This window comes from Rhodnius prolixus, unplaced genomic scaffold, assembly GCF_049639745.1.
Source record: "Rhodnius prolixus isolate KJV_2025 unplaced genomic scaffold, Rpr scaffold_3, whole genome shotgun sequence".
Classification (NCBI taxonomy): Eukaryota; Metazoa; Arthropoda; class Insecta; order Hemiptera; family Reduviidae; genus Rhodnius; species Rhodnius prolixus.
The window spans coordinates 23,203,890-23,230,312 of record NW_027411603.1 but is presented as its reverse complement, the minus strand read 5'-3'; positions in this window follow the sequence as shown (position 1 = coordinate 23,230,312).

Sequence of the window (26,423 nt, the reverse complement as noted above, 5' to 3'; positions counted from 1 at the left end):
GGTAAGAAAGAGGAAAATAATGTTTTTATTTTATCAAAGCAATTTCCAGTGACGTTGGCTAATTCTATCAAGTAATGAGTGGCTATGGCTTTCTAGCTCAATAGGCCAAAGATGGCTACGAATGTTACGAATAAATTTCCAAAAATATTGTATTTTACATACTGTTAATAATGAATGATACATACCAAGGTATTTTCGGTCTAGTTTTCATAGCAGAACAGCCCAAAGGTTATTTACAATTTAAGTCACAATTACTCAAACAAAAAACAAACTCAGCTGAAACTAAATACTCGTAAGAGTATTAGATAAACATTTTGATAAACCAAGTTAAGTAGTGAATCAAGAACGAATCTAACAACAGTATAATACGACTAAAAGACGTTTAACGAGTTGCTAGAAGAAACAAACAAGACTGAAGCAAATTGTAAAACCTTATGTAAGTTGTGACAGTTGTACTAAAGAGTGGGCAGGCTAAGATAGGGAAGTACGCGATGAAGATAGAGTAGGTGCAAGCCTGGGCCTAAAACTACATGTTTCAAATATTTTACTAACTGCCACGTGTGTTTTGAAATAGTTATTTGTCCGAAACTGGTATTGAATTCCTTATGACGGTTAGACAGTGGTACCAATCCATTTGTATGCAAACTCTCTTTGAAAGCTTGAACGTATAATCGAGGGTCGTTTGAAAAGTCCGTGCAAAAATAAAAACTACTTAATTTTTTGGGGTAAACCTTTTTTATTTTTCAACATAGTCTCCTTTTAGGCTTATACAATTCGTCCAACGCTGCTCTAGTTTGTTGATCCCTTCCGAATAATAGGATTTGTCCAAGTCTGAAAAATAGCCATTCGTTTCTACAATCACCTCCTCGTTTGAATAAAATCTTTTTCCCGCCAGCCATTTCTTCATATTGGGGAACAAATAGTAGTCCGAGGGAGCCAAGTCTGGAGAATAGGGGGGATGTGAAACGAGTTGGAACCCTATTTCCATTAATTTTGCGACCACAACTGCTGAGGTGTGAGCTGGTGCGTTGTCGTAATGGAAAAGGACTTTTTTGTGGGCCAATCGTAGGCGTTTTTCTTGCAGCTCGGTTTTCAAACGGTCCAATAACGATGAATAATATGCACCTGTAATAGTTTTACCCTTTTCCAGATAGTCGATGAGGATTATTCCTTGCGAATCCCAAAAGACAGTCGCCATAATCTTTCCGGCCGAAGGAACGGTCTTCGCCTTTTTTGGCGCAGATTCCCCCCTTGGTAACACATTGTTTAGATTGTTCTTTGGTCTCAGGAGTGTAGTGATGCATCCATGTTTCATCCACAGTGACGAAACGACGCTTAAAGCCCTGCGAATTCTTCTGGAACAGCTGCAAACCGTCCTTGCAACACTTCACACGATTTCGTTTTTGGTCAAGCGTGAGCAATCGCGGCACCCATCTTGCGGATAGCTTTGTCTTTTCCAAATGTTGATGCAAAATATTATGTGCCCGTTCATTCGAGATGCCCACAGCACTAGCAATCTCACGCACCTTCACTCTTCTGTCATCCATCACCATATCATGGATTTTATCAATGATTTCTGGAGAAGTAACCTCAACAGGGCGCCCAGAACGTTCAGCGTCACTTGTGTCCATGTGGCCACTCCGAAAATTTTGAAACCACTTATAAACTGTTCTAATCGAAGGTGCAGAGTCACCATAATGTTTATCAAGCTTCTCTTTAGTCTCCTCAGGCGTTTTGCCTTTCATAAAGTAGTGTTTAATCAACACACGAAATTCTTTTTCGTCCATTTTTTGAAAATCACTCGACTTCCTCGATTCAAACGAATGCCAAACACAAAGAAATAGACCGATCTGGCTGAAACTTGGTGTGTGTTCTTCCAAGAGATGCTACTAACTAAACATAACCTCGATACGCGCCAGTGGTGCTATCTCTCTGACTTTGCACGGACTTTTCAAACGACCCTCGTATTTATATCAGAAGTTTTATTAAAATTAAATTGTTCTCTAATGTAATTAAAAATTCAGGCCGAGTTACGCCGCAATAGAATCAAAAAAGAACTAATAGAGAATGATTAAAACTTTAAAGAGAAATGATTTTTGGGAATATTGTGGTACGGTCAATAAATTCACAAACAAACAACAGTTATGATGATGTAGCTTAGACATTAGCCCCCCACAAATTTTACAGTACCCTAAAGAAGATTATAAATTTACCAAATTGATGGTACGAAGAAAGAAATTTATGAATTTATTGACCGCACCTTAATTTACCCAAAAATCATCAATTAAGAACGGTCGAAAACCAATACTATCACTTTAAGATGAATATTGATGAATCAGTCTACTCAAGTGTAGCTAGATTAAAAATAACACTCTATTATAAGCGAGCAGATTAGCTGAGTGGATTCCAACGCGGAGATCACGGGTTCGCATCCACGCTGCTAGTCCTTGAGTTTTTTTTTATTCTTACAGCTTCTTAGAGCTTCTTACAGCTTACTATAAGTGACAGTTATCTGTATCGAGAGAACTGAGACCGGGAGTGCTCTGAAAAAAAATCTTCTAGGCGCCAATAACTTCAGAAAATAACTCGCCTTAAATACAAAAAATAAAATATCCATAATCAAACTTTGATAACAAATGTTCAAACCCTGATTGCAAATCAACAACCAAATCTTGGATTGTTTCAAGAAAACTGAAATTATTTAATGAAGCGAACGATCTTAGAAACATTACCAACACATTACCCGTATTATCACCAGTGGCGTAAATGAAATTTTAAATTTGTGGAAGCCACAAATGAAAATGTAGTTGATGCAAGATGCAACACCAAAGGCTTAAAATAAATTCAGTGTGGATAAGAATGCAATTAGTTTTTGTTTTTAATAGACTTAGAGTGCCAAAAGTTGTGTGTAAGTTCTAATAAAGGACTTAAAAATTTGAAAACACTTAAATCGAACAAGTTTCAAGTACAAAATAATATAAATATTTGGAATTTATTAAAGTATTTAGTAATTATTAATTTTAGTAATCACTGTTACTGTAGAAACAACTTAAAACAATAACGAGCTTTATTCATGTTGCATAACAACTTAGAGCCGCAGTAATTTATTTTTTAAAATTGAAATTGAAAGCTGGCCTTAGGACTTAGGAAAAACGCAACGCAGAAATTGTAGTGCGCATGCTCAAACTAAATGTTTATAACATATAAGTTCATGCACAGTGAGCTGGGCTTTTAATTCAGGCAACTTGATCGTCTCTGACTGAATGAAAAGTTGAAAATTCGATAAATTTTAGCAATGCAAAAAACTATTCAAATAAATCACATAGTGCTTTCCCTTTTTTTCAACAAAAATAAGAAATCATTTATGAACTTAGTAAATAAGCTAATTGGAAATATTGAATATGAGGTTAAAACCGTAGTGCTGGTATTCTTTGATTTCATCCGTCGAGGTACGAATATTTCTTGTATATTCCTGACCGTATTCGGATTTACTTCTGACGCAGTCAGGTGTGTGTAGAGATTTTGACTTGAATGGTGTTTCAGGGAGTAATCTACCCTCTCCTGTTGGATGTAAGTCCGAAACCGGTCAGATACACAATAAAATCCGTATTTCGACGGATAAAATGAATTCACTTTTCTATAACCCTTAATTGCTACTTAATTGTTCAATGTTAGCGCTTATAAAAAAAAAAAAATAACGCCAATTATTTAAAAAAAAACTGTCAGACTCTTTTATTTTTTTCAAATAATTTATCTAACAATTTCCTTTTTAAAAAAATAAAGGCAGAGTTCAAAATACATAACAAGAAATTCTTATCAATAAGACCTTTTCTGATAATCACTTAATTAGATTAGTTTTCAATAATTAATCCACATAAAATAGCTAGCTGGCTAAAACGAATAAAACTATTAAAAATAGTGTACTAGTTTATACAATCTTACGCCACATGGTGCGTAACTTGTGTGGCTATGTTATATTATAATATACTGGTTTTGTTGGAGAAATAAGGCAACATACCTTCGGAATATTTTAACAGAAAACAAAAAAGGTAACCAAAGTTGAAGGAACATGTTGTATGTGTTCCTCAGGATGCTCATTATAAGGCGAGGGAAGAGTTCATCATCCCTTAATGGTAGCCGCAAGGCAGGTTATACTGAAGGAAGTTTACTAAATTAACATCACCCCCGGTGTTTACAGCGACTTAGATAAGAACAATATAACAGCTTAATACTTTTATATTAAATATTCGAGTTTATTTTTATATTATAAAATATATGTGTTTATATATAATCTCATGTTAACTTAAATTCGGGTTGCTGGTTGAAATATTACAATAATAGATTCTAGATTTTAAAGATTCTTGTCTAATAGAAATATATGAGATCGCTTTATTTTTTTATTTATTCCAGCGGATTTAAATAGTTTTGGTTACTTTAATCCAAAAGATTATTTAAAAGAGTTTTATTTTATCATTCGTTGGGAACAAATATTTTGGGTTCAAAGACACAAAATTCCCTTTTTTTTTTTTAGATTAAAAGGCTCTCTTGTTATTTTTAAGAATGAGATGAATTCAATTGACTAGTCGCAGCCAGAAATACTAGCAGTCGCTTCTTAAAATATACAATATGAGAAATCTCTGGGGAAAATTATTATGTGATTTCGGCTGGTCATTCGCCCAAAAAACCTCGCAACAGAGTAAGATTGCATTTTAAAATTAATATACTTTAGAAAATTTCTCATATTTATCTATAGTATACGAGGGTCGTTTGAAAAGTCCGTGCAAAAATAAAAACTACTTAATTTTTTGGGGTAAACCTTTTTTATTTTTCAACATAGTCTCCTTTTAGGCTTATACACTTCGTCCAACGCTGCTCTAGTTTGTTGATCCCTTCCGAATAATAGGATTTGTCCAAGTCTGAAAAATAGCCATTCGTTTCCGCAATCACCTCCTCGTTTGAATAAAATCTTTTTCCGGTTTTCAAACGGTGCAATAACGATGAATAATATGCACCTGTAATAGTTTTACCCTTTTCCAGATAGTCGATGAGGATTATTCCTTGCGAATCCCAAAAGACAGTCGCCATAGTCTTTCCGGCCGAAGGAACGGTCTTCGCCTTTTTTGGCGCAGATTCCCCCTTGGTAACCCTTTGTTTAGATTGTTCTTTGGTCTCAGGAGTGTAGTGAATGAAACCCATGTTTCATCCACAGTGACGAAACGACGCTTAAAGTCCTGCGGATTCTTCTGGAACAGCTGCAAACCGTCCTTGCAACACTTCACACGATTTCGTTTTGGTCAAGCGTGAGCAATCGCGGCACCCATCTTGCGGATAGCTTTGTCATGTCAAAATGTTGATGCAAAATATTATATACCCGTTCATTCGAGATGCCCACAGCACTAGCAATCTCACGCACCTTCACTCTTCTGTCATCCGTCACCATATCATGGATTTTATCAATGATTTCTGGAGTAGTAACCTCAACAGGGCGTCCAGAACGTTCAGCGTCACTTGTGCCCATATGGCCACTCCGAAAATTTTGAAACCACTTATAAATTGTTCTAATCGAAGGTGCAGAGTCACCATAATGTTATCAAGCTTCTCTTTAGTCTCCTCAGGCGTTTTGCCTTTCATAAAGTAGTGTTTAATCAACACACGAAATTCTTTTTCGTCCATTTTTTGAAAATCACTCGACTTCCTCGATTCAAACGAATGCCAAACACAAAGAAATAGACCGATCTGGCTGAAACTTGGTGTGTGTTCTTCCAAGAGATGCTACTTAACTAAACATAACCTCAATACGCGCCAGTAGTGCTATCTCTCTGACTTTGCACGGACTTTTCAAACGACCCTCGTAATTTCAGACAACTTTACAAGACATATGATTTTTACAAAATGTTTTCCTCATATAATGCAGCTAAACGTTTTAGCAAATACAGAAACAAAACTACTAAACATATTTCTGTTGAAATCAGCGCATAAATTGCTTTAACCAAGGACATAAAATAGTTTCAAATGTCCCGGACTTGACTACAATTTAATTGTATTTTTTTTTAAATTACTTTGAGTCACTTAATTACCTTAAAGGATTATAATTATTATAACTACAAAGAAGTTGTAATTTCCATAGAAGGTAGCTAAATGTATTGGACCAATCAAATGTATACCTCTTTGTTGTAATCCAAAAGCATAACTGGTAATTAACGTATAACTTATAATTATTTAAAAGGATTGTTTGCTGGCGTATTAAATGGCGTAGCCATGTAAGATACAGTATTCATGCATAAATATTTATTTACACGTGTAAATAGGTTCATAAAATTATTTCTATTTTGTAGAAAAGAAATGTTCGACTCATAAACTGAAGGCTAGATAAGCTTTATTCTAAATTAAACAATAATTAATGGCTTCAATGCTTTAAAGATGGCATTGAACATTATTTCTGCTAATTTAAATTTTAATAGATAACGATAGAAAATGGATATTGCTAGAGATTTAACTAGGAACTAGAAACTAGGAGTTTCATTTTATGGGAATCGGCCAATTTCGAGCCTGATTGATTGATTTGTGATTTCAAAGACGTGCAAATAATTTGAAATGTTGTGTATATTAATAGTGAAAATGATAAAAAAAAAAGAAGAAATAGGGCAAGAAATCTCAAATTTTAGTATAAACAAAACTCTAGAGAAAACTGACAAAACTCTAGAGAAAACTGACAAAACTCTAGAGAAAACTGACAAAACTCTAGAGAAAACTGACAAAACTCTAAAGAAAACTGACAAAACTCTAGAGAAAACTGACAAAACTCTAGAGAAAACTGACAAAACTCTAAAGAAAACTGACAAAACTCTAGAGAAAACTGACAAAACTATAAAAAAAATGATCTCTTAGGATTTTATTGATTTTATTTATCCCTCTACAGGAAGAAAGTTAGATAATGTATGCATTTTTTTCTTCGATGACTCTCTTAATTTTGAAAATATTCTACCAGGATTTCAGATAATTGATCAATCGGATAAGTTAAATTCCCTTGAAATTAAATAGATGTAGGGTCAATTACTTCTTGCCGGTTTTACAACAAATTACACCGATCCGGAGGCGGATGTCCTCTATATAATGTAATAGTATAATTATTATATGATACATATTAATTATTATATCTTAAATTTCTAATATTATCAATAAAATAAGATCAAAGAGCATGACCGCTAACCTAGTACCACAATACATCACACCTTTACGGGCAGCGCTTTAAATTTAATTATATCCGTATTACCAGAAAAAAAAAACCTGATTTACAAACTGAGAATTTGGATTAAAGCTTAATGTTCTAGTTCTCTTATTGCTCCATATTTTGGATACGATATTTTGGATGTGATAATCAGTGTTGGTGCCAATTTGCCTCCCTAAAAGTCGGAGGAAATTTTATAAAAGAGACTGAAGTAAAATCGCTACCGAAACCAACTTCCACAATTTTTTTATTTACTTATTTTGTAATTTACAATCTGTATACATGTACACAATCAGTAAGTATGAAGAGTATGATGAACTGGTGCGGGAGGAGAGCAGGAGGAGAGAAACTACCCAGCGGTAGCACTCTCTATAGGAGAGAGGAGAATGTGAGGAGGAGAGAGGAGAGATAGCAGAATAATGGCGAATAGGCCTTTAGACTACAAGGAAGTCGCGGGGCCACTAGCGATTCAGTCGGCGAGGAGTATTAGGGATGTCAGAGGAAGCGAGAGACAGTACAAGAGGATTAGAGCTAGTCGACAGAGCAGTATGGAATTTTTGATATTTAGTCTTGGCGAGTTGGTCTATATAAAGGAAATGTTGAGGTCGTTGTGAAGAGTGAGGTTAGTCACCGTAGAACGGAGCGTCAGCTATCTGTCCGGAGTAGTTTTGATTGAAATGTCTGTACAGTCCGTATGTTTGTTGGTTTGGCTGAACCCCACAGCTCTAGTCCGTAGGTCCACATAGGTTTGAGGATAGTACTGTATATTAAGCGTTTCGAATTCAATGGGTAATTTGGAGCGTCGTCTAAGAAGTCTGCTAAACAGTTTCACACGTTTCGTCATTGCTTGTCTTTTAAGTCTAGTGTGTGGGTTCCACGTGAATCGTTTGTCTATGTAGAGCCCAAGGTAGTGCACCAGATCTGGAAGAGGATTGCTTTTTGAAGAGGAATTTGTAAATTTAAAGGAAGGGCAAAGAAAGTGTTGACTTCTCGAGCAGAACTAAACGAAACTCAGGAGCCATGAATTCCCAAATATTCCTCTCCCGGATTTTAAAAGAATGTAGACAAAGAACTTGCCGTACTAATTGCTAGTCTGTTGTTCGCTCATTAAACTGTAACCACTTGTGAAATAGTAAACAATATTTTTCCCATCAAAGTACGGAATTTTAATACTTTACCAAGTAAAGGTGGGATATTTTCTTATAAACAGATAAATATTTTATTGTTGAAGACCAATGTGACACTTTAAAAAATTCTAGCTTGCAAAAAAAAAGACCTGAAGTAAAAATAATTTTGGTTAGATTTAATACGTGGACAATGATATTTACAAATTAAAATTATAGTCTTTTTTCACCAACTTTCAGCTTAACAAACTTATATATGAACGCAAGATATTTCTTAATGAATAAAATAAGAAGCAGAGAGAAAGATAGAGAATACAGCTCCATGTGAATGTGCAATTCGGTATATTTGAATTATTAAAAGAAGCCGAGACCTACCTGTCTTATGGCCTGGCCAAGATGTACCGTAGCCACGATAGGAGGCCCTACCGAGTACTGGAGGTAACTATGTCCCTAGAGGGCTAAAAAAAGGGCCATGTGGAAATATTTAGCATAATTCTGGTGCACATCCTTTTTACTCCTTCCTTCTGTTTCTTTATTTTAGTTCGAGGAAAAGGGTAGGCCACAGTTGTATATTGGGTACAGCATGGAGAGCACAAAGAGTAAACCTTCTAACCGAATAAAAAAAATAACAATATTCTGTTATTCATATTCAATAATATTATTTTAGAATAAGTATTCGTTCGTAGACAGTAGAAGTACTATTCAAAAATATTCTAGAACCAAATCTAAAGAGTCAACCTTAATCCAGAGTTGGCCAAAATTTGGAGTCACAGGATGGTCCATCGGTTACGCCGATTTTAATTTTAAAATGAGACGCCAAAAATTATTTTTGATTGGGCAATTTTTATTGAATTATAAAAATGAAATAATTATAGAACGTGCTGCTGGTCAAAAAAATCTCCACAGTATACTAAACCTTTGAGAATTCTGTTCAAATTTAGTTGAAGACTTTTCCGAGATAGTTGGTTCAATTTCGCGTCGAATTTTGTCGAAAGAACCGAATGGCGAATCAATTTCAGCATTTCAGGGAATCACAAGACCAGATAAACGTTGTCTTGACAAATCAATGGTTTCTTTTAATGGCACCATCCTGTTAAATTCATATTTCTTCAAGTTTCCATCTTGCCCAATTAATCTTAAATACGTGTACACTACAATACGTATTTGTACACTACAGTTTAAGCTTCGCCAAATTCACTTTAAAAAGAAAAATGGTCAAATAACCCCAAAAAATTACAAACCATCGAACAATGTTATTCTTTGGGTTTTTTTAAGAAGTCCATATTTTATGCTAATGATTTAAAATCGATTCCCGGGCACAAAACATCATATCTTAGACATCATTGCTGATACTGACTCGATTAACTTGGAACAATCTTCAAAAAATTGAACTAAAGGGAAGCAGAGCGTTGTAACAGCAATGGTAGCGAAGCCGATCTTCATATTCCATACTTAAACTCAACATGTACACTACTTTCAGTACAAATTACCCATATAAATATTTACTTTGTTTCGTTTCAGTTACTAAATACAGCACAACCGATGTGCCGACCTATATTTTGAAACTAGATTAATTCTTTAAAGACATTGTCTTGTAATGCTAAATCCACTGCGACCTACAAAAATCCATAATGGCCTCCATTAGAGAAGAATGTAGGCAACTGTAAAATGTACATAACTATGGCCAGTTTATATTTTATTTTATGTGCGAATAAGATAATGACTCAGTAAAAATGATCTTCAGCTTTAATCAGTGGGTGAGCTACTTTTTCGTGTTGAAATTAATTCGTGAGCTAATCGTTAACTTTCTAAAAATTTTAAGCTAAAAACAAAGTCATAAATTCGCAGCATTTATGTGTTGTGTCATAATTAACAATTTAGTAAAAATAATTTAGTTACTACTGTCCGAAAGCCATTTTCAAGTTTTTCATAAAGATTGAGCACAATAATAGTTGAGGATAAACATAGTTAGCGTAGATGAATAGAAGAAAAGTAATGCACCTAATAGGAAGCGTACAAATTGAACTGAAATTAGGAAATGTTCTGCAGAAACGGAAGAACATAAGTGTAGATTCAGCTGGGAAAGCAGTGCATTTAGTGACCAATTAATTTCATTGACAAGAAGTGGACTGGCCTCCCTGAGGGTGTCCCATTCTAGCAACATGAATGACATTTAAGGATTAAACTAGCGAGAAAATTCGATGAAGAAAAATAGCAAATCAGTTTTTACGCTAACATTTCGACAAATTCATTGTCTTCCTCAGGGCCTGGATATTACAAATGCATTACAATTAGATTATTAAAACATGAATAACATTTATACTGAGTTACCCCAAACACAGAGGTCTGCGGATATAATTGATGTGTGCAGCTGTTTTGATGGATTCAGCGAACCCACGGGCAAATTTCTAGCTCATCTTTCACGCGCATTCACATTTAACACTTTTCAGACACGTACTTTTAAACAAAAACACTGATATAAACATAAAAATTGGTATTATCTATTATCTACTTATCTAATGTATTATCTATTTAAAGTGACGAAAGCTCGCTGGTACGAGTGGAAAATAAATCGCCGTAACTCCTTTAAAAATTTTAATTAATTGAAACAGGTTATATTGACAGGTTAATATGGTTTTTACAGTTATAACTTTCATAAGAAACTAAAAATAGACATCTAGACTGCGACCAGGTCCTCTACCAGCTGTCTAAATTTACTCTAATTCACTTACACTACTCAATTTCTTTTCATAGAATTTAGTTTCCGTAAGATCAGTTACTAAAAGTTCCTTTTTATTTGATAATAACCTACACAGAGAGCCAAGTGAGTTAATTGAAAAACATTAATTAGATTCTATTTTGAGAAACAAAAATGGAAAACCCTTGTTTTTGCAATTTTTTTAAATTGCTTTTAGATAACGAATAAGGTTATCATTTAATAAGGTTAATAAGATTATAACTTATGAAAATCATTTTCGGGATTATTAATTAGCCGACCATTGATTCATTAGACAGCTTCCAAAGTATTGTAATCGCTAGAATGGACGACTTTTCTAATCATTTGCTCAATAATGTTTTCCCAAATTTTTGTTCTACTGCAAAACATTAAATTTGCATTTCAGTTTTCGGGACAGCAACTTTAAAACTTTCTTATAAATTCTTCACATTTATGTGCTAGTTAATGTAAGTTCTCCGGATGGAAAACAAAAAAATTATTAACTTGCTATCGTCATTTTTAGTCACAAACACATTCACTAAATTCATCAACCTGCCGGAAATTATTATTACCAATCCCGGAATAGATATTTATCAAAAATTTCAATTACTATTTACGGAAGAATTTAAAAATTTTTGAAAATGCACCATAATTCTAATTACTTATCCTAAAGTTATTAAGAAATGACTGTTTAGTTTAAAAAAAAAAGAAGTTTCTTCTAGCTTTTAGTAAGCTTAATTCACACTGTTGCAAGGACTATGTATGCTAATAATTTTCTTGATCAATTTAAATAACCTGATTAAAACACGCAACATAATTTACATAGTTGCTTCCAATCCCGTTATACTTAGAGGACCAAATTTGGTATCCGAAATCGACAATCGACTAAATATAATAAGTTGAAAACAAGGTTCTCTCTCGTAAAATTGTTTTTAAAAAACGATTTATTAAAAGTTTGAAAAATTGAAATAAATATACTGTAGTATAATATTCTTTTATATAATTACCCTTTCTAATTATTAATTACTTATCCACACTTTGCGCAATTTATTTATATTTAAGTACTTCTATTATACTCGCAAATTTTATGTCTTGTTTATTATTTTTTACCCAAAATAAATCAATTATTTATTACTTAAGATATCTGAAATGTTTTAAGTATTGTTTAATTTTTACAGATATTAACAAAACCACTGGCTTAGTGAGATGTCAGCGACGGGCCGTATATACTTTTCAAGCCAGCCTCGCTGTTGATTTGGCCAGGCCCGAACAGCTAGATACCCGTCTATCTGCCTGTCGGGCTAGCTTGCTTCTTTATATAAAACATGTTTGATTATTTTCAATTAAAAACCTTTTAAAAATTTATTAAATATTTAATACCATTTGTAATAATTTATTTTGTATTATGTTTTAAGGTTTTGTGGGCAAATATTTTGAGCAAAAGCGACATGAAGAAAAGGCTTCAAAGAAAAAAGAAGAAGAATTTTGATGGTCGGCAATAATGTTGAAAAAATTGATTTTTGAATCCAACCCAATCATCCCGAGCACCCCTCACTGCAATTTTAATTGTCAGCAAACGTGCAAAGGTTTCTAGCAGAGTAAATTCGCTGATAACTGTAAAAGCTTCGTAGCAAAATCACAAACTTCTAATGAGTGAGCGAAATTGTCTAGATGAGAATGATATACAGCCAGGGCTACATTTTGGGACAATTTAGCATCACCACGGCCTCTAGAATCCCTTGATGAATTTTCTCTGAACAATGATTAAGATAAATGTTAATAGAGATACATTTTTGAGAGTTTTTTTGTTTTGTTTTTTAAATAAAGAAAAATTTCTTCAGGGAATTTGTTTTTCCTGGAGACTGAATTAGACCAAATTCGCCAGGGGATTTTCGAAGCAACATCTAAACTAAAACGCTAATTCAATATTTCCAAAAAAAGACAACTGCCTGTTCCCAATTTTTGAATTCGACCACAGATTTTTGGTTTATACTCGGAAATCTCGAAAATAAGTTTCTTAAGATTTATCGGGAACCCAAAATTTCAGATTTTGGTTAGCTTTTACAAAAATTCCATCGGTTCTTGGTGTATTTCTTTATCATTCTTCCAATTACCCGACGAATTGCTTACATCCATCGATTCTTCTTCATCACTGGAGCTATTATTGCAAGCTTGCTATTATTTGAAGCCAATTTTTTCCCAACACCATCTCAGTCTGTTAGCCACTCTTTTCCCTCTTTTTTTTTTACGAGATACCCAATTTCTTTTCCTCTTCCAGCAAGCTACAAAAACATTAAATATTTGGAATTTGTATACAATTATTGACGATTTGTATTCCTAACTGGCTAAATTAGGTCAAGTTTTTCACCTTTAAAAATTAGCCGTAAGGAGAAAAGCCACAGAATAAAGTTTTCATTTCATTTCACGATGCATTGTTTGGAAAAATATTTTAGATTTGTTTAATATTTTAATTAAATAACAATAATAAATGACAAATACTGTTTAAAATAATTAAAGTTCACCCTAATCAGAAACCATTTCATAGAAGGATATGTTCATCGCAGCAGCACCGGATATATAAATTCCCTTTTAATTGTTCAACTAAAAAATAAATAATATTTCATTATTTTAATTATTCCCGCCGCTTTGCCTCCTTAGAGATGCCGCCCAATTAATAATGGGTCTGAAAAAGTCTGCCAGACATGTTAACTCTGTTCTCAAATTGACATTACTACAGCATTAGGCGGCTCTAATTATATCCTCTGAACAGCTCTCGGTTAATGAGATACTAATTTAAATTTCATTTACGTATTAAAAGTATAAGTCCACTTTTTCTTCTAGTTCCTAATACCTAAATATTTGAATATAAGAGCATTGTAAAGTTCAGATGTGCATAGAAATCCAAAAATTTTATAGTGATTTTCTTGGTAGTCAATGATGTAAATAGTGACTCAAAGATGTGTTAAGATTACAAAAAGTCAGTTTGAGAGCCGTCGAAAACATTAGTGCAAAAAAGTAAAAATAAAAGCAGTAGTAAACACTGTAACACTGAATTCAAGCGGTTGCATTCATCAGCTACAACTGTACGGCTTGCACTTCAACTGCACTTTTGAAGTGTCAAAAGCGTTTTCAACCAGCAGTGACGATTAAAATTTCTTAAAAATTATAGTCCAATTTTTCCCTGAAGTAAACAAATAATAAAATTCTTAAATTAAAAACCAGTTTTTATTCAAGTTGAAGTCCCTTTTTAAACACAAACATTATAATCCTTAATAATAATTATTACAAGCGAAGGGATTAGCTATGCGATTAGCGTACTGGACTCCCACGCGGAGATCCCAGAGGTTCGAATCCAGCTGCTAACCCTCAGATTTTCTCTTCCTAGGAGCTTCTTACAGCTCACTGACATGGACAGTGTTGTCTGTAACGAGAGAACACTGTCCGGAGGCCGGCAGTGCACTGAAAAAAGCTCCGGGCGCCGATAACCTTAGATGTTGACGCGCCTTAAATCATTTTAAAAAAACCATTGTTACATAAAGTTTTACTTTTTTTTTTTTTTTTAAATTCTTTTCTCCGTAGACCATTTTGAGCAAATTTTTCCCATAAAATTTTATGTTAACAAACAGTTTGGACTTGAATTTTATTTTCGGTTTTGGACAATGCTCAGAGTTTTGGCAAATCTGCAGGTTAACTAAATTATGTATACTTTTTTTTTATTTTTAAATCTGTGACTTGGTGCAAGAAGTGCCAATGTCAGATTCTGGTAAAAATGAGTACAAAATCTGTTTTGATAGATTAACCATCCAAATTTTTCTTGCGAAGAGTGCCGAAGTCAATTTCAAAGTAGTAACTGAGTTAATAAAACTTACTAGTGCCAATGTCAAAATTTAGCATCAATATTTCCCCCCTCCAGGTAAACCAAAGAGGACGTACACTGGTAATTAATTTATAATCCTTTTTTTTTTTGACATTGGCACTTCTTGCACCAAGCCACAGAAATAATTTTGGAGAGAAAAAGTTATTTATTCACTGCTACGTCATCAATTCAAACTTCAAAAGAAGATGGAAAAATTTAAAGAAAGTATTAGTTTTGAGATGAGAGATTAACATAAAGATATAATTATTAGAAATTTTCGATTTAGCTTGATTCTCGCAAAAGTAAGTAAAACTAAAATTATCTGATTTAAGCAAGTGATTTCTAACTATCAAAATGTTCTTTAGAATTAATAAGAATTAATAAAAGTGGTCTGTTCTATGCTAAAAAAAAATATAATCTAATGATCTGACATCAAATATTACCGATAATACTCATTACAACTCATAGGTTATCAAAAGGCTTGGAATTAACATCTTTAGTACGAGTACTATGAGACAAACTGCAAGGATATACTGTCATTGCCTCAGCAATAATATTGATATCCATTTAATTTCTTCCGTTTTAAAAAAAGTTTATTTTTAAAAATAACTATGTTGTACTTAAGGAAACAAAAACCCATAATTCTGGCTAAAATTCAACATTTAAACTCTACCCGAATAAATTGTAGGAGTAAAAAAGATAAATTAAAAATAGACGCCTAACAATAAAGTATATTTTTTAGATGGGAAATGTTATTTAAGAGGTTTAAACCTGACAAGGGACGCAGTTTAATTAAGCAAAGCAACTATCCTTAGATTTGAATTGATATCCATAAATTTTTGTATATGGTTTGAGAATAAAATCATGCTGCTATCTAAAATTCTAAATGTAAAAATACTTTTAAGGGAGAAGATGCGTTCCTATAAATAGTAAAATATTTCTTAATTTTGGTAATTTAATGAAAAAATATATTTCCAGATTTTTATCAAACACATAGGATAATAATTGTTTTGAAATGAGTTTGTAGGAAATGAAGAAAAAGTTTTCTGAAGCTATTCTTTTAAGCCATGTTTTCAAATAAATCAAAACTAGTTAGTTGTAAATACTGCGGTACCACCAGAGTTGAATATGTAAATTTATAAATAACTTTCCATATGTTGAAAACAACATTAAAATAGTTAAGGAAAAAAAAATAAAATAAGCACAATGCAAAGAGCGGAGGAACAGGTCACAACACATGTTTCTAATGAGGCAGCTTGCTCCTTGCAAGTTTCAGGAACTGAGCTCCTATAGTTTGGCGTGGCTATTGGCGTTGGAAAGAGAAATATGAACACTACAGTTGGAGACTCAAAATAGGATCGATAGAGGGTGTCCAAGTAGTATGGCTGCCGTCAGCTAGCGCTTGCTACGGTCAACTCTTCAACTATTCCACCAACAATATATTTTTACGCAACCTGACCAACGAGTACTGAACTAAAAATAAATAAATAATAATAATAATAATAAAATAAATAAGGTTTTGATTTTCACTATAGGCGAAGTTGACTTATTTATTAATTAACTATTAAAAAAAAATAATAATATAATAAAATTAACAATAAATATCAGTAACAATAAATACTTGTAATTGGTATTTAATTAAAAAATTTAATAACAAAAAATGTACGTGTTGGTGCGAAAAGTTAAAGATCTGTACAATAAAAACGCGAAATTTCGCGTGCAAAACGCCATGGAACACTACAAAATTCCAATTTTGAAAAGTTGATACGCGGCAAAAGTATGTATCTTCTACAGCTGCCAAATGAACCTAACCTAGAACTTGTGTTTTTTTTTTTTCTTAATGATGTTATTTTTCTGTTTCACTTCCTCAATGTAAATAAAAAATCCTAAATAATTTAGGGTTAGCTTGTGTAGTTTGGAAGCCGTATACTTTTGGGTTAGTAAACTTTTAGTACTTTCAACAAACTCCGATTGGAATGGGTGCCGGGCCATGTGGGGATCAAGGGGAACGAAATAGCTGATCAGTTGGCCAGGAACGGAGCTAATACTCCCTTCACTGGTCCGGAACCAGTCCTGGGGATCACTAGGGGTGCAGTTCGTGAGGCTCTCAGAGACTGGATCTGGAGAGAACACGAAAAGTACTGGGTGATGCTTCCAGGGGTCAAACACAGCAAGAGGGTTATGCCCTTGTTGTGCAAACTAAGAACTAAAGTGACTCTAGGTTTAGGCAGGAATCAGATTACTCTGATTACAGGCCTACTCACGGGGCACGGAAGGTTCAGAAAGCACCTGCACAAGATAGGGCTTATTAGCTCGGAACCTTTGTGCACATTGTGCCAGGTAGAGGAGGAAACGGCCTCTCACCTGTTGTTCGATTGCGTTGCAATTGAGAGACTGCGCTATGACATCTTTGGAACCTTGAGGCCAAAGGAGATAACAGCGCAGAAGGAACTAGTAGGGAAAGCTCTCGACCTTCTTAGGAGGGGAGGTTTCACCTACTAGGTTTAAGGAGAAGGCACAATAAGCCTCGTGTGGCTGCAGTGCCGTGGGGATAGGGTCCCGCCCCGTCTTTCCAAAATCTAAAAAAAAAATCTAAACTTTTAGTGCCACGTATTTTTATTCTTAATTATGGGCAATTAAATTTTAAATAAATAATTATAGAGCATTAACTATTTCTGATTCACTGTTTGCACATGACTTCGGAATGTAATTAATATTATTGGTTATATTTATGGCCTAATTATTAATATGACCTAGTTATTTTCATTAATACTACAAGAGTTCCGGGAAACCCAGGTTAAGAACTCATGCTTTAAAGTTTCTATTTAAGCACCAAATTTTAAATGTTTAAACTAAAATAAGAATCATAAGCAACCTCAGGGAAGGGATTAGCTAAGCGGTTAGCGTACTGGACTCCCACGCGGAAGTCCCGGGTTTGAGTTCAGCTGCTGATCCTTAGATTTTCTCTTCCTAGGAACTTCTTACAGCTCACTGTCCGGTGATGGACAGTGTTGTCTGTAACGAGAGAACACTGAGGAGACCGGCAGTGCACTGAAAAAAGCTCCGGGCGCCAATAATCTTAGATGTTGACGCGCCTTAAATCATTTTTTTAAAAAATAATAATAAGCAACCTCTTCTCTTGTGCAATTATAAAGGGTGATTCATTAAAAACACACCAATCGCTAATAACTTTTTAGGAAAGCGGAATATCAAAAAAACTCACGAAGTAAACTATATGGTTTTTTTTGGTCTTGTTTTCAAATTTTTTACCCCGATGCTGTATCTTCATTTTTGGCGGAGTTACGGCCAAAAAACTGATTTTTTCATAAGGACCACTGGTTTTGACAATTATTGTGAAAACTACATACAAAATTGTGAAAAATGAAGTTGATCTCGCTTCGATATCCCCAATATTTGTCGAGATATTTAAGATCAAAGTTACAATTTTATCTATTCGTGAACGGTTTTCAATATTAATTTTCCACCAGAAATACACGTTTTGGGAGGTCCTTCTTTATTATTTGAGACAAATAATAGTAATTAAAGATTTAAAGAAATGTAGTGCAATGTAATGGTAGTGGGTGAATCAGGATAAATTTTTATCCTTAATTAATAAAGTTTTATCATCAAATATAAGCAACCATTACATCATGATAATGTACCCTGTATGCAAGACTTCTTCACTTATGATTACAGGTAGAATATCTTGCCAGGTTGTTGGTCTAGTGGTCAAGAGCGTGGCTTTGTAAGTGGGAGATCCCTAGTTCGAATCCCGCGTATACAGACATTCATAATACTTAATACATCATAATACTTTTTTAAATAAAATGTAGTGAAGAAGTATTATTTGTCTACTTCAGGCAAGCCTCTGGTATCAATTACCAGTGGCATATTTGTACAGAGTAGAAATAAGTGATGATCCTTCAAGCCCCAACTGTGAGACTGGAGAAATGATAACGAGTGAGCATCTCAAAGATTACTTCAAATTGACAGATCAGTTATCGGACGGGTTTGGAGATAAATGATGTGTAGCTTCAGAACAGAAGAAAAATTCAACAGAATTGAAGAGCAGTGATGAGCAGCGTGTGTTAAGGCAAAAGTCAGGTAGCTGAAAAACCACAAAAGCCATCCTAACCCACAATGAATCACTAAATAAGGACATCAGTTCATTACGTCCCTCAGTCTCTAACCGTTTAACCAATTCTATTATTTATTTAAGCACAATTTATCCCACGATTAACTTGTTGAAAAGAGAATATCTAACTATATAACTGAGTGAAATATCAATGTATTAGGTAGAATAGTAAATGAGTTAGACTGTGTTGAAGTTTGCAGTACTTTACATTACCCGAAATTTCGAATGTTAATAACACGCCAATAAACGCATAGAAATCAATGAAACTTTGGTCAATTATATAGAATATCTAACTCTATAAATGAGTGAAATATCAATGTTTTAGGTAGAATACAAAATGAGTTAGACGGTGTTGAAGTTTGCAGTACTTTACATTACCCCTAATTTCGAATGTTAATAACACGCCAATAAACGCATAGAAATAAATGAAACATTGGTCAATTATAGAGAATATCTAACTCTATAACTGAGTGAAATATCATTGTTTTAGGTAGAATACAAAATGAGTTAGACGGTGTTGAAGTTTGTAGTGCTTTACATTACCCCTAATTTCGAATGTTAATAACACGCCAATAAACGCATAAAAATAAATGAAACATTGGTCAATTATAGAGAATATCTAACTCTATAGCTGAGTGAAATATCATTGTTTTAGGTAGAATACAAAATGAGTTAGACGGTGTTGAAGTTTGTAGTGCTTTATATTACCCCTAATTTCGAATGTTAATAACACGCCAATAAACGCATAGAAATAAATGAAACATTGGTCAATAATAGAGAAAATTTAACTCTATAACTGAGTGAAATATCAATGTTTTAGGTAGAATACAAAATGAGTTAGACGGTGTTGAAGTTTGTAGTGCTTTACATTACCCCTAATTTCGAATGTTAATAACACGCCAATAAACGCATAGAAATAAATGAAACATTGGTCAATTATAGAGAATATCTTACTCTATAAATGAGTGAAATATCAATGTTTTAGGTAGAATAGTAAATGAGATTGGCGGTGTTGAAGTTTGCATTACTTTATATTACCCCAAATTTCGAAAGGTAATAATACGCCAAAAAACGCATAGAAATCAATGAAACTATGGTCAATTATAGAGAATATCTAACTCTATAAATGTGTGAAATATCAATGTTTTAGGTAGAATAGTAAATGAGATAGGCGGAGTTGAAGTTTGCATTACTTTACATTACCCCAAATTTCGAAAGGTAATAATACGCCAATAAACGCATAGAAATAAATGAAACATTGCTCAATTATAGAGAATATCTATCTTTATAGCTGAGTGAAATATCATTGTTTTAGGTAGAATAGTAAATGAGATTAACGGTATTGAAGTTTGCAGTACTTTACATTACCCCAAATTTCGAATGTTAATAACACGCCAATAAACGCATAGAAATAAATGAAACTTTGGTCAATTGTAGAGAATATCTAACTCTATAGCTGAGTGAAATATCATTGTTTTAGGTAGAATAGTAAATGAGATTAACGGTATTGAAGTTTGCAGTACTTTACATTACACCAAATTTCGAAAGGTAATAATACGCCAATAAACGCATAGAAATAAATGAAACATTGCTCAATTATAGAGAATATCTATCTTTATAGCTGAGTGAAATATCATTGTTTTAGGTAGAATAGTAAATGAGATTAACGGTATTGAAGTTTGCATTACTTTACATTACCCCAAATTTCGAATGTTAATAACACGCCAATAAACGCATAGAAATAAATGAAACTTTGGTCAATTGTAGAGAATATCTAACTCTATAGCTGAGTGAAATATCATTGTTTTAGGTAGAATAGTAAATGAGATTAACGGTATTGAAGTTTGCAGTACTTTACATTACACCAAATTTCGAAAGGTAATAATACGCCAATAAACGCATAGAAATAAATGAAACATTGCTCAATTATAGAGAATATCTATCTTTATAGCTGAGTGAAATATCATTGTTTTAGGTAGAATAGTAAATGAGATTAACGGTATTGAAGTTTGCAGTACTTTACATTACCCCAAATTTCGAAAGGTAATAATATGCCAAAAAACGCATAGAAATCAATGAAACTTTGGTCAATTGTAGAGAATATCTAACTCTATAGCTGAGTTAAATATCAATTATTTAGAAATGATTGTAGAGGTGTTGCCAGATATGACCATTATACGGCCCAAAACACAAACACAATTTACAAAAAAAATCCTAACAAAAGAACACACACATTTCAAAAATGTAGGCTTTTTAAAATATCTTTAATTTGATTTAATTTATAAAAAATTATTTGTTTATTTAATTGTGTTTTTCCGATAACTAGCAGCTTACCAAGGGTTCCGCATTAGTAAATTCTTGCTCTTTTGAAACCTTAAATCAGATGGTATCTTAAGCTAATTTAGGAAATATTTTTACAAGATTCCTGTTTATCTACGAAATATTTGAAATTTCTACCTAAATAAGTTTGGATATGTGATCATTTCGTTGTGTTCCATCTTTTCTCTGAAGAATATTTTGTAAACCAAGATTATATCTAATTTATCGCTGTTATTTATATTTAAACACCAGTAATTTTATAGTTAATGTATTTGTATTCTTTTTGTTCGTTTAAAAAACGGCACAAAATGGTCACCAAAACAATTACTTGAATCTAATGAACTGGTTGTTGTACTCGATGGGACAGGCTGAGAGAAGTGCTGTCATTTGTAGTATGGATAATATTCAATACTAGCAATAATGATCGATTCGGATCACAACGTTTTGAGAGAACGCCATAAATTCTATAACACCGCTATCGTAGCAGATAACTTGCACCTGATCTTCGTATTTCTTAAAAGAACAATGGGGTAGCCTCTTTCTTCACACATATTCCACAAAAATGGTATATAAACTCCAATTATGGACAGATATCTTGTGAAATATTTATGCTCAGCGAGGGATCCCGCCAGGAATCTGAGAGCTGACAGTGAAGGACAGCAGCTTACTTGGTCCAGTTCACTTCTAGCTATTCATTTATAATAAAGTCATAAATTTCGGTATCATTTTTATGGATAATAAATAACATAAAAGAAAAAGGAAATTTATGAAGTTATAACTAAGGAAATATTGAAAGGAGTGTTCGCCCACATTCGGACGTGGGAATCACGCCATCAATGAGCAAACAGATACGAATACCAGTACTCCAACAAACAAATACCAACAATATGGCTCGCTTTGATTAATGTTGTTTACAATTATGATATAAATACTCGTATAAATAATATAAAGGTTAAAACTATATCCTTCATTAAAAGAAGGGGATTTCTTTACAATTTCCTTGGGTATTGCAAGGTCAATGCATATGAAAGGTAAAGCTATTAGCCCAGGAGGTACCGAACGGTAGAAAAATGGAAGATTTCAGAGTATTGCCTTCAAAATTCGAAGAAGAAACTGACCCAAATAGCGGTGCAAAAGTTGCAGACAAATTATGTGCATCAATAAAGAGGATAACTTCTATAAAACAATAATAATGGAATCATCAAGAACTTCGCGATTTGAGGACACTTCTGCTAACAAAAGAAACGTCAGGACTACAAGTAGGTTGAGAGCTAATCACGCCGTTGGTGGCCAACATTTACGTAGAATTAGAAAGAGATCTCTTACAGCTCTTTGTAAATGACGGTATTGAAGAGGAAGATTTCCAGTACATAGGGAAGATTTATCATGGTTTGAAAAGGAAACATTTACCGTTTATAAGATCACCTGGAAGGTCTCATCTGTTTACGGGTTACAGTATTCTCAACATCTATCTTCAGATATCTAGTAGCCCTAACAGTTAACATAGGATTATTTGAAGCCTAAATTTTGTAATAATAAGAAAAACAATTATGTTATCGATATAGAATACGTGATAAAGGCAGATACGTGATTGATTGTATAGTAAAAACCGATGCTACAAAAAAATAACTAACTAAAATTAAATTTTAAATAAAAGGTTGTCGTCTTCAATTGTACACACAATTATTGAAGAAGCCAAAAGCAATTACCATACTTATAGCAAAGTCAAAGCCGAAATATCGGAAAAGCTATTTTCGGTTTCTAAGAGCTGTGACAGGTCTTACCCAAACTAGAAATGAGAAAAATCATTTTCAATCGATTGCACAACACCTATTTGACATTCACTGGGACACAGTTAAGACTCATCCTGTTCTAGAAAGAAGAACAGAGATATCTTCAATAAGTGACCTCTTTAGAATGCACTCTCAAAGATGAATATAAAGAAGAACAAATCTTATAATTTCAGATAGCTACTCTGACGATAACATGAATAAAATAATAAATAATTTAGATACATTTCTTTGTGTAAACTAAAAAATGTAATTTAATTTAATTAAACATTGCAGATACTCTTATATATATTACATATTTTAGATTGAATTTTAGATCAAAGTCGTCAACAATCTTCCAATGAACTCAATGAAATTATTAAGAAACAAAAATCCAAATGATTAATAAATATGATCGTGCAATTAATTCAAAAAAATGATTAATTAAATATTGGCTAATGGGAAATGAGAACTGAAGAGATGTAGGGTGACGTAAGTAGGGCAGAAGTAGAAGTAAAGGCGAGGTGTGAAGCCATGTTGGCCACTAGAATTAAGATGGCGTGTACGGAGTCTGGCGATGGAGCCCTCAGACATGCCCTACATTCTTCCCTACATTGTGGTCCCTACTGCCGCTAGACATCCTACAGATTTCACCCATTACTCTCCCTCAGTCAACATCCATTCAGATCTCTACTCCTCTACTCATCAATTTATACGTTACACAATATCCACAAGATGGCACTCTACCAAATAACATGTGGTACAACTTTCATTTCTATAATTTCATGGACAAATATACGTTTAAGTTATCGTTTTAAGAGATTGGGGCGCGTGAGTGAGTCAAATTTTGGGAATTAGTGGTAGATCTGTATTGATAAGAGATTCTTAACCTGTTTTTATAAAGTAATTGTTCATTGTTATTGGTGACTGATTCATTAATCCAGAAATAAGAAAGAATAACGCCAACTTCAGTCAATATTTCTTTATTTTTACCGCCCTTTCGATCCAGGGACTTGGTCATCTTCAGGACTGTGGAACATATTTTACAATATAGTTATAATAATTGTGTGTTAATGAAGGATATTTGTGAACTACATAACTTTATACAAATTCATTAAAACACAATCATTACAAATATAACGAAAAAGATGTTCCACAGCCTTCAAGATGACCTAATCCCCAAGCCGAATGCTTGGCAAAAATAAACAGATATTGACTGAAATTGACAATAATCTTTTTATAAGGCAAGTTAATACGTTAAGTTTTTTCTTAAACTGAAGTTAAAAGATACATTATTTATAGATACAATTAATATTTCAGTAATTTCACATCAGTCAAAGCGTGCCTCTTTTTCACAATTCTGTTTCAGAATGTCATCCACCTTCAAGAAAAACAGTAAACGCGAAGAACATGAACTATGGTTCATGGCGAGATAAAACCACATCACTGTCATGCTAGACAGCCAGACGATAAATGTCTATTTTTCTGGTTTTCATTGAAAATACATTTAAAAAAGTAGGAGTACATGATTGGCTAATGGAAGTAAAGTCTAATTGCAGTCTAAAATTCTTCGCTCTGTAGTAAACGCTCCTTTCTGAAATATGATTGGGAAAACAGTGATTACTTGATTAATTGAAATAAACAATGTTTTGATGGTTTATTTGAAAATATTAAAACTATATTTAGAAATTATTTAATTCCGAAGGCCCCAAACTCTACTTAGCACGCATTGTATAAAAAACTAAATATTCACTTAGAGCAGAACAATTATTTTTTCAAATTAAGAGGACAGTTGTTAAATCTGAATTTCAATGTTGCCAGAGATGAAACTGTACATTTATGTTCCATGTGTAACCAGTCTGTGATTGAAGATACCTTTCATTACGTAAGTGTCTGTCGTGTACTATCTGAATTCAGAGTAAGATGGCTAGGAAAGAAAGAGTTATCTGAATCAGAGTGTATTGAATATTTAAATGGTCACAACTGGGATAAACTATATAGTTATCATATTAGAGCATGGAAATACAGAAGTTTCCTCATACAGGAATATAACACAGTATATATCTCCTTAACAAAAACTTACAGTTTTAAAAGTTAAGTATAAGGGTTGATTAAACGCCAAAAGGTACACAAATCAGCAGTTCCCAACATTTCATTAATACTTCATTGATATAATTTAAGTAATTTTACTGCATTAACTTTTCCTTCACATTTTTTAGAATTTATTAGATGTCACAGACCCTTATGCTGGCCATTTTCGTCTACAAAATATTTACTCAAGTAGCACACCATTTAACTTAGATTGACTGTAATATCTATTTATCTATAATAATCAAACTATTAATCACAGGTGAAAAAGAAAACGTTATAAAAAATATAAAAAAAATAAGAGGCTAAAAAATTCATAAACTTTTTTTACATCAATAATTTTATGCATTTATTTTTATTTTTAAATAAAAATCATTGGTTTAAGTTCATTCTTCGATTAAAGTAATTGTTATTTTATGTTGTAGTCAAACGTTTGTAATAATAAGTAATAAATAATCTGGCTTTATCGCAAATAATATAGTTTTCTTCAATTACATTCTCAATCTAGGTGTTCTTCCCACAATGTTATATATATGTAATATAAAATAAAGAAAATAAAGATATGCATATTTTTAGGACAGCTAATTATTCCAGTATTTTACCATAAGTAAAATTAGGGGGACTAAATTAAATTACAATTGAGAAATGAGTAAATATTGTTGAATAATCTACTTGTTATTAAATGTATGTTATTTGTGCTCACGAATATTTCGGTAAGACGAATTTAAGACTGAAATATTGTTTTGAATCCTCCGTGATTGAAATTTAAAAAGTGGCCGACTCTAACTTTGTTTTTTTCTACTTTAACATGCATGTATATGTGACTACTCAGAATAATTCATCACTCATTTTATCATAATTATAATAAAAAAATATTATGAATGAACTGGCCAGCATAAGGGTCTGTGACATCTAATAAATTCTAAAAAATGTGAAGGAAAAGTTAATGCAGTAAAATTACTTAAATTATATCAATGAAGTATTAATGAAATGTTGGGAACTGCTGATTTGTGTACCTTTTGGCGTTTAATCAACACTTATACTTAACTTTTAAAACTGTAAGTTTTTGTTAAGGAGATTTTTGTACCTTTTGGATAGATTTTCCTTTTTGTCTATTTGCAAAGTTACGTCTGCTTTACAGATTTTTTAAAATTTGGAATAAGGTATTCTATCATTATAACCTGATAA